The following is a 14,237-nucleotide window of genomic DNA, read 5'->3' as shown; positions in this document are numbered from 1 at the left end:
CTTGCATGCTCCAGTCTGCTATGGTCTTTGATGTTGCCGTATTTGTGGATGGAATTTTGCACTTAAAGGGTTTCTAACCAGATATCTGTCAAACTAATAATGGGATAGAGGAATTCTTCCTATACTGTATGTATTCGGTCCTTATTGAATTATCACTACAATGCCCTACCTTGTGGAATAGGATCAAAGCATCTATAGATTTGTAGGAGTCTCACCTGAATTCGGCACAGCAGTCCCAATGCAATGCAAATGTCTGAACTACTTCATTGAGATGGTTGCTAAGATCTGAATATTTCATTTATTTTTTTTCGTGTTGTCGTATCAGTAACAGGGTCTCTGGTTGTCAGATCCTGCTCGGTCCATCCTACAGACGAGGTCATTGCATTTATGTTGCTCTTTTATTCTGTCTGAACACCAATTAAGAATGTGGGCGTCATATGGGAGAGAAAGGGAAGACGGCAGAAATGAAGGGGGGGGATGAAAAGTTCACCTTGGCACTGTATGTCTATGGAATTACATAATGTCGTATATGTGCGGAGAATGTCAAGCACCCGTATACCGAACAACATCTAAGGGAACAAAACTTTTTCAATTATATACATATATATAACTATATATTTCTAAGTTTAAAATGTTATGTACTGTGTAACATAGTGGTATACTACATATATATAGAGGAATAATACTGTATATATACATAGTGGAATACTACATATACATAGCGGAACACTACATATACATAGCGGAACACTACATATACATCGTGGAATACTACATATACATAATGGAATACTACATATATATAGAGGAATACTACATATACAGTATATAGCGGAATAATATATATACATAGCGGAATACTACATATATATAGCGGAGTACTACATATACAGTATATAGCGGAATAATATATATACATAGCGGACTACTACATATACATAGCGGAGTACTACATATACATAGCAGAATACTACATATACATAATGGAATACTACATCTATAGAGAGGAATACTACGTATACATAGCAGAACACTATACATATACATAGCAGAATACTACATATATATAGCGGAATACTACATATACAGTATATAGCGGAATAATATATATACATAGCGGAATACTACATATACATAGCGGAGTACTACATATACATAGCGGAATACTATATATACATAATGGAATACTACATATATAGAGAGGAATACTACGTATACATAGCAGAATACTACATATACATAGCAGAATACTACATATACATAGCAGAATACTACATATACACAGCGGAATACTACATATACATAGCAGAATACTACATATACAGTATATAGAGGAATAATATATATACATAGCAGAATACTACATATACATAGCGGAGTACTACATATACATAGCAGAATACTACATATACAGTATATAGAGGAATAATATATATACATAGCAGAATACTACATATACATAGCGGAGTACTACATATACATAGCAGAATACTACATATACATAGCAGAATACTACATATACATAGCGGAGTACTACATATACATAGCAGAATACTACATATACATAGTGGAATACTACATATATATAGCGGAATACTACATATACATCGTGGAATACTACATATACATCGTGGAATACTACATATATATAAGGAATACTACATATACATAGCGGAGTACTACATATACACAGCGGAATGCTACATATACATAGCACAATACTACATATACATAGCGGAATACTGCATATATATAGCGGAATACTACATATACATAGCGGAGTACTACATATACACAGCGGAATGCTACATATACATAGCACAATACTACATATACATAGCGGAATACTACATATACATAGCGGAATACTACATATACATAGCGGAATACTACATATACATAGTGGAATACTACATATACATAATGGAATACTACATATACATAGCGCAATACTACATATACATAGCGGAGTACTACATATACATAGCAGAATACTACATATATATAGCAGAATACTACATATACAGTATATTGCGGAATAATATATATACATAGCGGAGTACTAAATATACATAGCAGAATACTACATATACATAGCGGAATACTACATATACATAATGGAATACTACATATATAGAGAGGAATACTACATATACATAGCAGAATACTACATATACATAGCAGAATACTACATATATATAGAAGAATACTACATATACAGTATATTGCGGAATAATATATATACATAGCGGAATACTACATATACATAGCAGAATACTACATATACATAGTGGAATACTACATATACATAGCAGAATACTACATATACATAGTGGAATTCTACATATACATAGCGGAATACTACATATACATAGTGGAATTCTACATATACATAGCGGAATACTACATATACATAGCAGAATACTACATATACATAGCGGAGTACTACATATACATAGCAGAATACTACATATACATAGCGGAATACTACATATATATAGCGGAATACTACATATACATAGTGGAATACTACATATACATAGCGGAATACTACATATACATAGTGGAATACTACATATACATAGTGGAATACTACATATACATCGTGGAATACTACATATACATCGTGGAATACTACATATACATAAGGAATACTACATATACATAGCAGAATACTACATATACATAGTGGAATACTACATATACATAGCGGAATACTACATATACATAGCGGAATACTACATATACATAGCGGAATACTACATATACATTGCAGAATACTACATATACATAGTGGAATACTACATATACATTGCAGAATACTACATATACATAGTGGAATACTACATATACATAGCGGAATACTACATATACATAGCGGAATACTACATATACATAGCGCAATACTACATATACATAGCGGAATACTACATATACATAGTGGAATACTACATATACATTGCAGAATACTACATATACATAGCGGAATACTACATATACATAGCAGAATACTACATATACATTGCAGAATACTACATATACATAGTGGAATACTACATATACATTGCAGAATACTACATATACATAGTGGAATACTACATATACATTGCAGAATACTACATATACATAGTGGAATACTACATATACATAGTGGAATACTACATATACACAGCGGAATGCTACATATACATAGCGCAATACTACATATACATAGCGGAATACTACATATACATAGTGGAATACTACATATACACAGCACAATACTACATATACATAGCGGAGTACTACATATACATAGCGGAATACTACATATACATAGCGCAATACTACATATACATAGCGGAATACTACATATACATAGTGGAATACTACATATACATTGCAGAATACTACATATACATAGCGGAATACTACATATACATAGTGGAATACTACATATACATTGCAGAATACTACATATACATAGTGGAATACTACATATACATAGCGGAATACTACATATACATAGCGGAATACTACATATACATTGCAGAATACTACATATACATAGTGGAATACTACATATACATAGCGGAATACTACATATACATAGCGCAATACTACATATACATAGTGGAATACTACATATACATTGCAGAATACTACATATACATAGCGGAATACTACATATACATAGTGGAATACTACATATACATTGCAGAATAGTACATATACATAGTGGAATACTACATATACATAGTGGAATACTACATATACATTGCAGAATACTACATATACATAGTGGAATACTACATATACACAGCGGAATGCTACATATACATAGCGCAATACTACATATACATAGCGGAATACTACATATACATAGTGGAATACTACATATACACAGCACAATACTACATATACATAGCGGAGTACTACATATACATAATGGAATACTACATATACATAGCGCAATACTACATATACATAGTGGAGTACTAAATATACATTGCAGAATACTACATATACTGTACATAGCAGAATACTACATATACATAGCGGAATACTACATATACATTGCAGAATACTACATATACTGTACATAGTGGAATACTACATATACATAGCGGAGTACTACATATACATAGCAGAATACTACATATACATAGCGGAGTACTACATATACATAGCTGAATACTACATATACATAGCGGCGTACTACATACACATAGTGGAATACTACATATACACAGCGGAATACTACATATACATAGCGGAATATTACATATACATAGCGGAATACTACATATACATAGCGGAATACTACATATACACAGCGGAATACTACATATACATAGTGGAATACTACATATACATCATGGAATACTACATATACATCGTGGAATACTACATATACATAGCAGAATACTACATATATATAGCGGAATACTACATATACAGTATATAGCGGAATAATATATATACATAGCAGAATACTACATATACATAGCGGAGTACTACATATACATAGCAGAATACTACATATACATAGTGGAATACTACATATACACAGCGCAATACTACATATACAGTACATAGCAGAATACTACATATACATAGCAGAATACTACATATACATAGCGGAATACTACATATACATAGCGGAATACCACGTATACATAGCGGAATACTACATATACATAGCGGAATACTACATATACATAGCGGAATACTACATATACATAGCGGAGTACTACATACACATAGCGGAATACTACATATACACAGCGCAATACTACATATACATAGCAGAATACTACGTATACATAGCGGAATACTACATATACATAGCGGAATACTACATATACCTAGCGGAATACTACATATACATAGCAGATTACTAAATATACATAGCGGAATACTACATATATTGAATACAAGGGTTTGACCTGTAGTCCTGGTAGTCTTGGCATCTGGGGTTGTAACCGGATCCCAAACCTTTTAAAGGCACATCATGCATCAACCTCTAAATGGCTGGGCAGTGCCATATAAGTGACTGGCAGTATTTGGGGACTGTATGATATCGTTACTTGTACGTGGTGTACAGTGTTGGCCAAAAGTATTGGCACCCCTGCAATTCTGTCAGATAATACTCTCTTTTTTTCCAGAAAATGATTGCAAGCACAAACTCTTCGGTATTAATATCTTCATTTATTTTGCTTGCAATGAAAAAACACAAAAGAGAATGAAAAAAAAAGGTCAAATCATTGATCATTTTACACAAAACTCCAAAAATGGGCCGGACAGAAGTATTGGCCCCCTCAGCCTAATACTTGGTAGCACAACCTTTAGACACAATAACTGCGCACAACCGCTTCCGGTAACCATCAATGAGTTTCTTACAAGGCTCTGCTGGAATTTTAGACCATTCTTCTTTGGCAAACTGCTCCAGGTCCCTGAGATGTGAAGGGGGCCTTCTCCAAACTGCCACCAAGAGATCTCTCCCCCACAGGTGTTCTATGGGATTCAGGGCTGGACTCATTGCTGCCACTTTACAAGTCTCCAGGGCTTTCTCTCAAACCATTTTCTAGTGCTGACCTGAAGTGTGTTTTGGCTCATTGTCCTGCTGGAAGACCCATGACCTCTGAGGGAGACCCAGCTTTCTCACACTGGGCCCTACATTATGCTGCACAATGTGTTGGTAGCGTTCAGACTTCATAATGCCATGCACACAGTCAAGCAGTCCAGTGCCAGGGGCAGCAAAGCAACCACAAAACATCAGGGAACCTCCGCCATGTCTGACTGTAGGGACTGTGTTCTTTTCTTTGAAGGCCTCTTTTTTTCCTGTAAACTCTATGTTGATGCCTTTTCCTACTTTTGTCTCATGTGACCAGAGAACATTCTTCCAAAACATTTTTGGCTTTCTCAGGTAAGTTTTGGTAAACTCCAGTCTGGCTTTTTTATGTCTCTGGGTAAGAAGTGGGGTCTTCCTGGGTCTCCTACCATACAGTCCCTTCTCATTCAGACGCCTACGGATAGTACGGGGTGACACTGTTGTACCCTCAGACTGCAGGGCAGCTTGAACTTGTTTGGATGTTAGTCGAGGTTCTTTATCCACCATCCGCACAATCTTGCATTAAAATCTCTTGTCAATTTTTCTTTTCCGTCCACATCTAGGGAGGTTAGCCACAGTGCCATGGGCTTTACACTTCTTGATGACACTGCGCACAGTAGACACAGGAACATTCAGGTCTTTGGAGATGGACTTGTAGCCTTGAGATTGCTCATGCTTCCTCACAATTTTGCTTCTCAAGTCCTCAGACTTGACAGTTCTTTGGTCTTCTTTCTTTTCTCCATGCTCAATGTGGTACACACAAGGACACAGGACAGAGGTTGAGTCAACTTTAATCCATTTCAACTGGCTGCAAGTGTGATTTAGTTATTGCCACCACCTGTTAGATGCCTCAGGTAAGTAACAGGTACTGTAAATTACACAAATTAGAGAAGCATCACATGATTTTTCAAACAGTGCCAATACTTTTGTCCACCCCTTTTTTATGTTTGGTGTGGAATTATATCCAATTTGGCTTTTTGACAATTCTTTTTGTGGTTTTCCATTGAAGACAAATTAAATGAAGATAATAATACCAAAGAGTTTGTGATTGCAATCATTTTCTGGAAGACAATGAGTATTATCTAACAGAATTGCAGGGGTGCCAATACTTTTGGCCAACACTCTTTGCTTGTGTTATTTAGGAACTCGATGAAACTGTGCAGAGTGTAAAGTAAGGCTAGCCCAGGCCATATAGTTATTTTAGCATAAATTTTTACAGTAGTGGAATATTTTATATGCTACCTATTCACAAATGGGGGCAATAAGTTGTAATAAAGGGTTATGTATAAATTCCCTATATATACCTAAATATATACCGAATAAATCTACTTTTTAAACCAAAGTTTTATGTTAAACATATTTTTAAATTTTTTAAAAATGTTTCCATGTTTCTATCTATATTTAAAAATGTTCACTCTGACCAGTAAGACTAATTATAGACTGACATGTTCCCTTTCTGTAGGGGTTTTTTCTTGCAACAGTCACCTCATGGACAAGACACACAAGATTACAATTGAAAATAACACCTCTATAGATAAAACCATATAACAATCATCATTGCATCTAATACTGATAATAGATTATGTCACAGCTTATCAATTCCCCATCTATCCACAAAACATGTCTGAAATCTATGGAAGAGTTTTCTAATGAGGCAGCTCCAGACTGTTGCTGTCTATGGCCATGACAAAGCAGAGGAGAATCTCAGACAAGATGGCCACCGCCATAATCAAGTACAGAAAATGGAATAAAAAAAATTCCAAAATCATAAAATAAAAACAGATTTGAAAAAAAAAAAAGATAGATTTCATGATCTAGTTTTACCTTTTAAGCAATGTTTCGGTTGATATTACGCCATTACGCTGTAATGTAGGGTATGGGTTGGCACAACCATACATATACATATGCATAATGCTACATGAATATGGACTCCAGGCTGGTGGAGATGGAAGTCTCTTGAGGACAGTCATTGTAGCTTGTCATAATGTCACCATGGCCTCCGTCTTCTGTTTTTTCCTTGAATCTCATGAGCATAATCGTAGCTGAGACTTTATGACTTGTTAATGTCAGCCGTATATTCAGTCATTATTGGTATAATGTGGACACCAGGGAGTATCGTCTAGGATCGGAGTACTTCTACTTCTCATAGACCAAAAAAAGCATTTTTCCAGCAAACCAAGCGTTAAAATAAAACGTAACTTTTACTTATAAGAAATAAAACATGGTATTACATCATATAACAACATATAACATACATCAGAAGGTAAGAGTTACACAATAGAACACACATCAAATAGTGAAAGTTATATGATAGAACATAGAACACATATAAAGAGGTGAAAGTTCAACATTTCTCCATTTTATTTGAAAAAAATTAATTCATTTAGAAATTGATGGCAGCAACCATATCTATCATTGTGTAGCATCACCTCTTTGGAGGTTTGGGAGAGGAATGTTGCCCCATTCTTGTCCAATATATCATTCTAGCTGTTTTGCCCGGTGTTTAAATCCATAATGCTCCAAATGTTTTCAGTAGATGAATGGTCTGGATTGCAGGTAGGCCACACAGACGTTGTGAAGCCATGTTATTGTAATAGATGCATTACGTGGTTTAACATAGTTTTGCTGAGGCCTTGCAAGGCCTTACCTGAAAGAGATATTGTCTGTTTTGGAGCATATGTTGTGAAGCCCCCATATTGCTCAGCATTGATAGTACCTTTCTAGATGTGTAAACCACCCATGCCATAAGCAATAAAGTGAACCCATACCATCAGAGACACAGGCTTCTGAACTGTGCACTGATAACTAGCTGGATGGTCCCTCTTGTATGGAGTCCACAGGACATTCATGGGTTTCATTAAGGGTTCCACATTTTGATTTATCTGACCACGGATTAATTTTCCATTTTGCATCAGTCCATTTTAAATAAGCTTTGGCCCTGAGAAGATGGCATTTCAGGACGTTGTTAATATATGGCTTCTTGTCTGTATGATACAGCTTCACTTGCATTTGTGGATTGCAGGGTGATTTGTAGTCACAGACCAAGATTTCCAAGTATTCCTAAACCCATGCATACATTTCCATTGCTGATTCATGCCTGTTTTAATGGAAGTCCCATCTAAGGGCCTCAGGGATCATGAGCATCCAACAGTGGCTGTTAACCTTGTCTCTTGTGCTCATGGATTTCTCCAGATTCTCAGAATCCTTTGATTCTACACTGTCTACCAATATGTATTAGGACACCTGTGGTTAGACGTTAAGGATAGACGTTAAGGTGGTCTCTCCCTAAGGATAGACGTTATCCCCACAATCTGACACCTGTGGTAGAATAGAAAAACAACATTTATTCCTATCCAATAGTTGGTAGAGCCCAGCAGATGCTTCCTTACGGATGGTATTGAGCGACACAATACTCCCGGACGCCTGGTGACACTCCTGGTGTATGTGAGCCATCGGTTGGGTGCGGTTTCTCTGGCCAGCACTTGTCGGTCTCTATCTTCCAGTTTCGGGGGTCTGCCGACTCGGGTCACATTCCGACAATCACCGTTCACCTTCCACTTGGTAATCACATAGGCCACTGTCAATTTTGGGTAATTCAGTTCGCTTGCTATGTCCCTTAAGGATCGACCATTTCTGTGTACCCCACAATTACCCCTTTCTCGAAATCGGACAACTTTGCACTTTGTGGTATCTTGCATGCAACTAATGCCAATGCTGTTTCCTATTTAGCGGAGGAAGGTGTGACGTACATCACGACCGCAGATTTCTTCATTTACATGGGTGTCCAAATCCTTATTGGTAGACAGTGTATTATGTACTGTAGGTTGTGGAATATTCAATGGCTTTGCAATTTTATATTAAGAAACATTTTTCTGATATTGTTTCACAATTTTTATCTACAGTTTGGTGAACCTTTGACCATATTTGCTTCTGAGAAACTCTACCTTTCTAACATGGTCTTGTAATGGAGTGATGTTTCTTAGTTAGAAATTGACCCTCCAGATGTTCTTCATTACTACCCCTTCTTACTCACCTTCTGATATGTCATACTTTCTATTGAGTAACTTTCACCTACTGATATGCCTTTTATGTTCTGTTGCAGGGGTAGGCAACCTACGCCACTCCAGCTGTTGTAAAACTACAACTCCCAGCATGCATACTTGATCTGCAGTTCTTGGAACTCCCATGGCAGTTAATGGAGCATGATGGGAGTTGTAGTTTCACTGCAGCTGGAGTGCCGAAGGTTGCTGACCCCTATTCTATTGTGTAACTTTCACCTTCTTATATGTGTTCTAATGTGAATAAAATGTGGTTATGTGAGATTTCCAAATCCTTGCATTCTTGTTTTCTTTACATTTTACAGCTGTCCAAATTTTTTATGAAATTGAGGTTGTACTATACTACCAACCATACCTGGATTTATGGAAATTGGCCCTTGATCTAGTGAACTATTCAGACTGCAATATTTGAAGGCAGGGGGGTGTCCACCCCCCCCCCCCCCCCCTCCTTTTGACATCTGCATTGTCTTATTCTGGAACAACAGTGTAGGATTATAAATTGGACTTAATGAGGAGTCTATCACCTGAACCCAGTATATAAACCCAGTCCCGCTGATAGATAGTTTAGGGGTACCTGAATCTAATGGTGTCTTCCACTTGGGAATCAGTGCCGCCTCTTCTGGGATATCACTGTTTTTGGCAATATGCAAATGACCTCTTTGGGACATTGAGAGTGTGACCGTTTACCTCAATGGAGCAATGGCCACGCAATTTTTGCATCCAAGAATTAAAGCTATTAATATCCATGTGACTGGGCCACAGCAACGTGAGTATAGCTATTTGAGGGTGCTGAGAACAGCCAGACCTGAGCCCTAATGCCTGAAGGGGCCCATAAGAAATACCAAGTATACACAATGACCTATGGCAAGAAGGAAACCCTGGTAGAGATTTGCACCTTCTTTGCACCTTATTCTTCTAAGAACTAAAATAATAATAGGTGGAATCTTAATTTTGAGAACACCCCTACCCACTTCCCCATGGACTGTAGGTTAAAAAGGTCAGATGTAAGATTATATCCTCTATTTAATCCCATCAAAATATACATGTTACGTGTTTCCCTAAAATTAGTAGCTAATGAGCGCCTTGAAAAATGAACCAAATACCCACTGGGGACACTGGTGCGATGTGCGGAGACGTCAGCCTGATCGCTCTCCACTGCCTAAAACAGATGTCTGCCTTTGACATGTAAATAATGGACAGGATTGCTGCTGAGTGATATTATATGACAGGTCCTCTTGAAGTAGATGCCCATATGCACAGCAGAACGGTACGCCGTGGTATGTTAGCATTGGATTTCTACTAAATTAAACTCAAAGGGAGGAATTATATTTACCTGACCTGATTATAGTACAGTATAATGAAGTGGGGATGGATCAGTACACTGGAGCTTTGTTGTGCTACTTTGATGAGTCCTCACAATTTGTGAAAATTTGTGTGACAAATCCAGGCAAGTAATTTTTTTAGTATATACTTCAGTAGTCAACTATTACTTAGAAATTAAGTATCAGATCCATCCAGTCATTTCCAAGTGTCCTCTTATACTGTTGAGTGTCCATTGGGCTCGATCAAGCAACATGGTTGGGTACAACAGTGGCTGCACCCACTAAATGACCTTGTTGTTATAGTGGTCTATACGTGGAATTATGTGTGGCACTTCCCTACCTATAAGGATCCATCTTGTATCATCTATAGTAGCATATCCTACTGTAGGTGTAGGGAACCTTCGGCTCTCCAGCTGCTGTGAAACTACAACTCCCAACATCCTCCATTCACTTCCATGGGAGTTCCAAGAACAGCAGAGTAAGTATGCATGCTGGGAGTTGTAGTTTTGTAACAGCTGGAGAGCCGTACGTTTCCTACCACTGTCCTACTGCGTCGCACACCCTATTGTTGTGGACTCAGTGGCGTAAATACCGGGGTAGCAGTGGTAGTGGCTGCCACAAGGCCTGGGACATTAGGCCATTGCCTGCTGGAGTAATCCCAGCAGGTAATGGGCCTTGTTTGCTTACTGATCCCTGCTCCTGCTCTCGACCGCCTGTGCTTCCCCTTCAGCAGATGCAGCTTTGATCAGGAGCAGGGATTGGTAAGTGAGGCCCGCTATCATTATACTTCTGGCCCTTTTCAGACCCCCCAAGTATAATGATTGAAGATCGAGGGGAGGTCAAGGAACATAAAAGACACTGTAACTTACATCTCCTGCGCTCCGACAGGCTCGAGCCTGTTTGGTGACACCAGGCCAGCGTCCTTAAGCGTTGCAATGCAGATCTGTCTCATGTGATGTCTGGTCCATCATTGAAGGTGGTTGAAAACAGTGGGGAGTACAAAAGGGTCTTGATTTCTTTTAAGATAATAATAAGATCGTATGGTATGGGTACTAGATTTCTGGAAAAGGGACATTGCTTTGGGAATTTATTCTGGTTGACATTTGCGTCATGGATATTTTTTTGCCTTTCCCTGCATATACCTCGTCAAATTATAGGTTGGACTTAAAAGGGTTTCCACATCTCCAGGATTATCTTTAAACTTGTAGTTTAAGCTAACTAAAGTGTTTTACCCATTACATTGCTTTATCTATCTTGCTCTGTTTAACAGATACTGCTCATTATGCTTTCTCAGTATTTATAGCTCCATGCCTAAGTTTCAGACCACCTCTGCTCTTTAGCTGCAGTGGTCAGGCTGGTGATATCAGTCCCTGTTCTCGGCCGCTCTATTCTTTTCTCTTCACTGTAATTGATGGCTGATGCAAAGTACATGTAGCTGCTGATCCCTAATAAGGGATAGAATAGTGCCTCTTGTCTGTGAATGTAAATCCAGAGATAACAGTGTGCAGATTAGAACAAGCAAGGCTTTGGAGCACACTGCTGGCAGGCATGAACTGTCCGCACAACTAAGCCCACCAACTAACTTGTCACAGAAACCAGGGAGAGGAGAGGAGAAGGCGAAGGAGAAGGGAGGAGAGGGGAGGAGAGGGGAGGAGAGGAGAGGAGAGGACAGGGGAGGGGAGGAGAAGGGAGGAGAGGGGAGGAGAGGAGAGGGGAGGAGAGGAGAGGGGAGGAGAGGGGAGGAGAGGAGAGGGGAGGAGAGGAGAGGGGAGGAGAAGGGAGGAGAGGGGAGGAGAGGAGAGGGGAGGAGAAGGGAGGGGAGACCCTTAAATCGTAAAACCCCTTAAACATTCATAATATACGTATTTTTGGTACAGCAAGCAGCATACAGCAGTGTGAGTATATGCCAACACTCTACAAAACATCTATAGACAAATCCAACTTTTTCCCCTTTCAATTCTGGTACAAAAAATAGCCTTAAGATGTTCTAGTATCCAAGGTTACAATCTTCTATAAATTGTATGTTAAAGTCCTGACTTCCTGCCAGGCATTCATGTAGCCTTCAAAATGTTTTCTTCCAAGTCTGTAAATGCGCAGGGCATAATGGGGCACACTTTCATGTCAACAATGCCAGACTTTTTGTGAAATTGTATAAAAATAATGCCGCTACGGCTGAACACCATAAAGATGAAGCCCCACGAACACCTGTATGCTGGGAAAAGAGAGTGCAACTTCCATGTTCATGCTATGGGAATTACATATTAGTTATTTTCTAAAGGTTTCTACCACATTTTCACACAGAGACATGGTGGGGAGCTGTGCCCATGTGCCCAGTTTTGGCTAGGTTCACATCAGTGTGGAAGACTTGGTCGGAAAATGCTGCACTACTTTTTTTACAATAAAATTACAGATACCATTACTGAAAGCCCATTATAGTCAGTGGGGTCCATTGGGCACCATTGGTGTCCATCATGAAACAGGTCCATATGTGGGGAAGGTAGCTCGGTAGCAGCAATGGTGCGGACCCAACAAGTCAGAGACAGGGACACAAAATCTTGTAGAAAGGGGCAACACGGTAGCTCAGTGGTTAGCACTGCAGCCTTGCAGGGCTGAAGTCCTGGGCTTGAATCCCACCAGGAACAACATTTGCAAGGAGTTTGTATGTTCTCCCCGTGTTTGCATGGATTTCCTTCCATTCTACAAAGACATACTGATAGGAAACTAAATGTACATTGTGATCCCTATATGGAGCTCACAATCTACGAAAAAATAAATACCGTATTTTTCGGACTATAAGACGCACTTTTTTTCCCCCAAATTTTGGGGGAAAAGAAGGGTGCGTCTTATAGGCCGAATGTGGCGCCTGGCACCCGCTCTAATAGAGAGGCGGAAGCCGGCAAGTGATAGACGCCATTACAGGTGCCGGGGCCTGAGACATCGCTGCCCTGCATGAAGCCAGCAGCAGGGGCGATGCTATTCCGCTCCTCCGTCCCCCCCGCCGCTGGCGTCATGCAGAGCAGGGCAGCGATGTCTCAGGCCCCGGCGTCTATCCCTCCCCGGCATCCGCCTCTCTAGTACAGCGGATGCCGGGTCAGTATCGGCGGCCCCTTCTCCCCCGGGGCCGGTCCCCACCGGCCCCGTACCTGTAAAGATGCAGGCCGGCTCCTGCGTGGCGATATCGCAGGAGCCGACCTGTTTGGGTGACAGCCGGGAGCCTAATGAGGCTCCCGGGCCTGTCACTGCTGTATTAGTATTGCGGCTGGG

The 14,237-nt window shown here is 39.3% G+C and overlaps 1 protein-coding gene across 1 annotated transcript in view; it reads left to right on the top strand.

Moving 5' to 3' along the window:
• RALY (RALY heterogeneous nuclear ribonucleoprotein) overlaps positions 1 to 14,237 on the top strand; it is a 164,264-nt gene that overhangs the window by 998 nt on the left and 149,029 nt on the right. The window lies entirely within an intron of this gene.

This window comes from Leptodactylus fuscus, chromosome 6 (assembly GCF_031893055.1).
Source record: "Leptodactylus fuscus isolate aLepFus1 chromosome 6, aLepFus1.hap2, whole genome shotgun sequence".
Taxonomy (NCBI): Eukaryota; Metazoa; Chordata; class Amphibia; order Anura; family Leptodactylidae; genus Leptodactylus; species Leptodactylus fuscus.
This window is presented reverse-complemented; position numbering and strand designations above follow the sequence as displayed.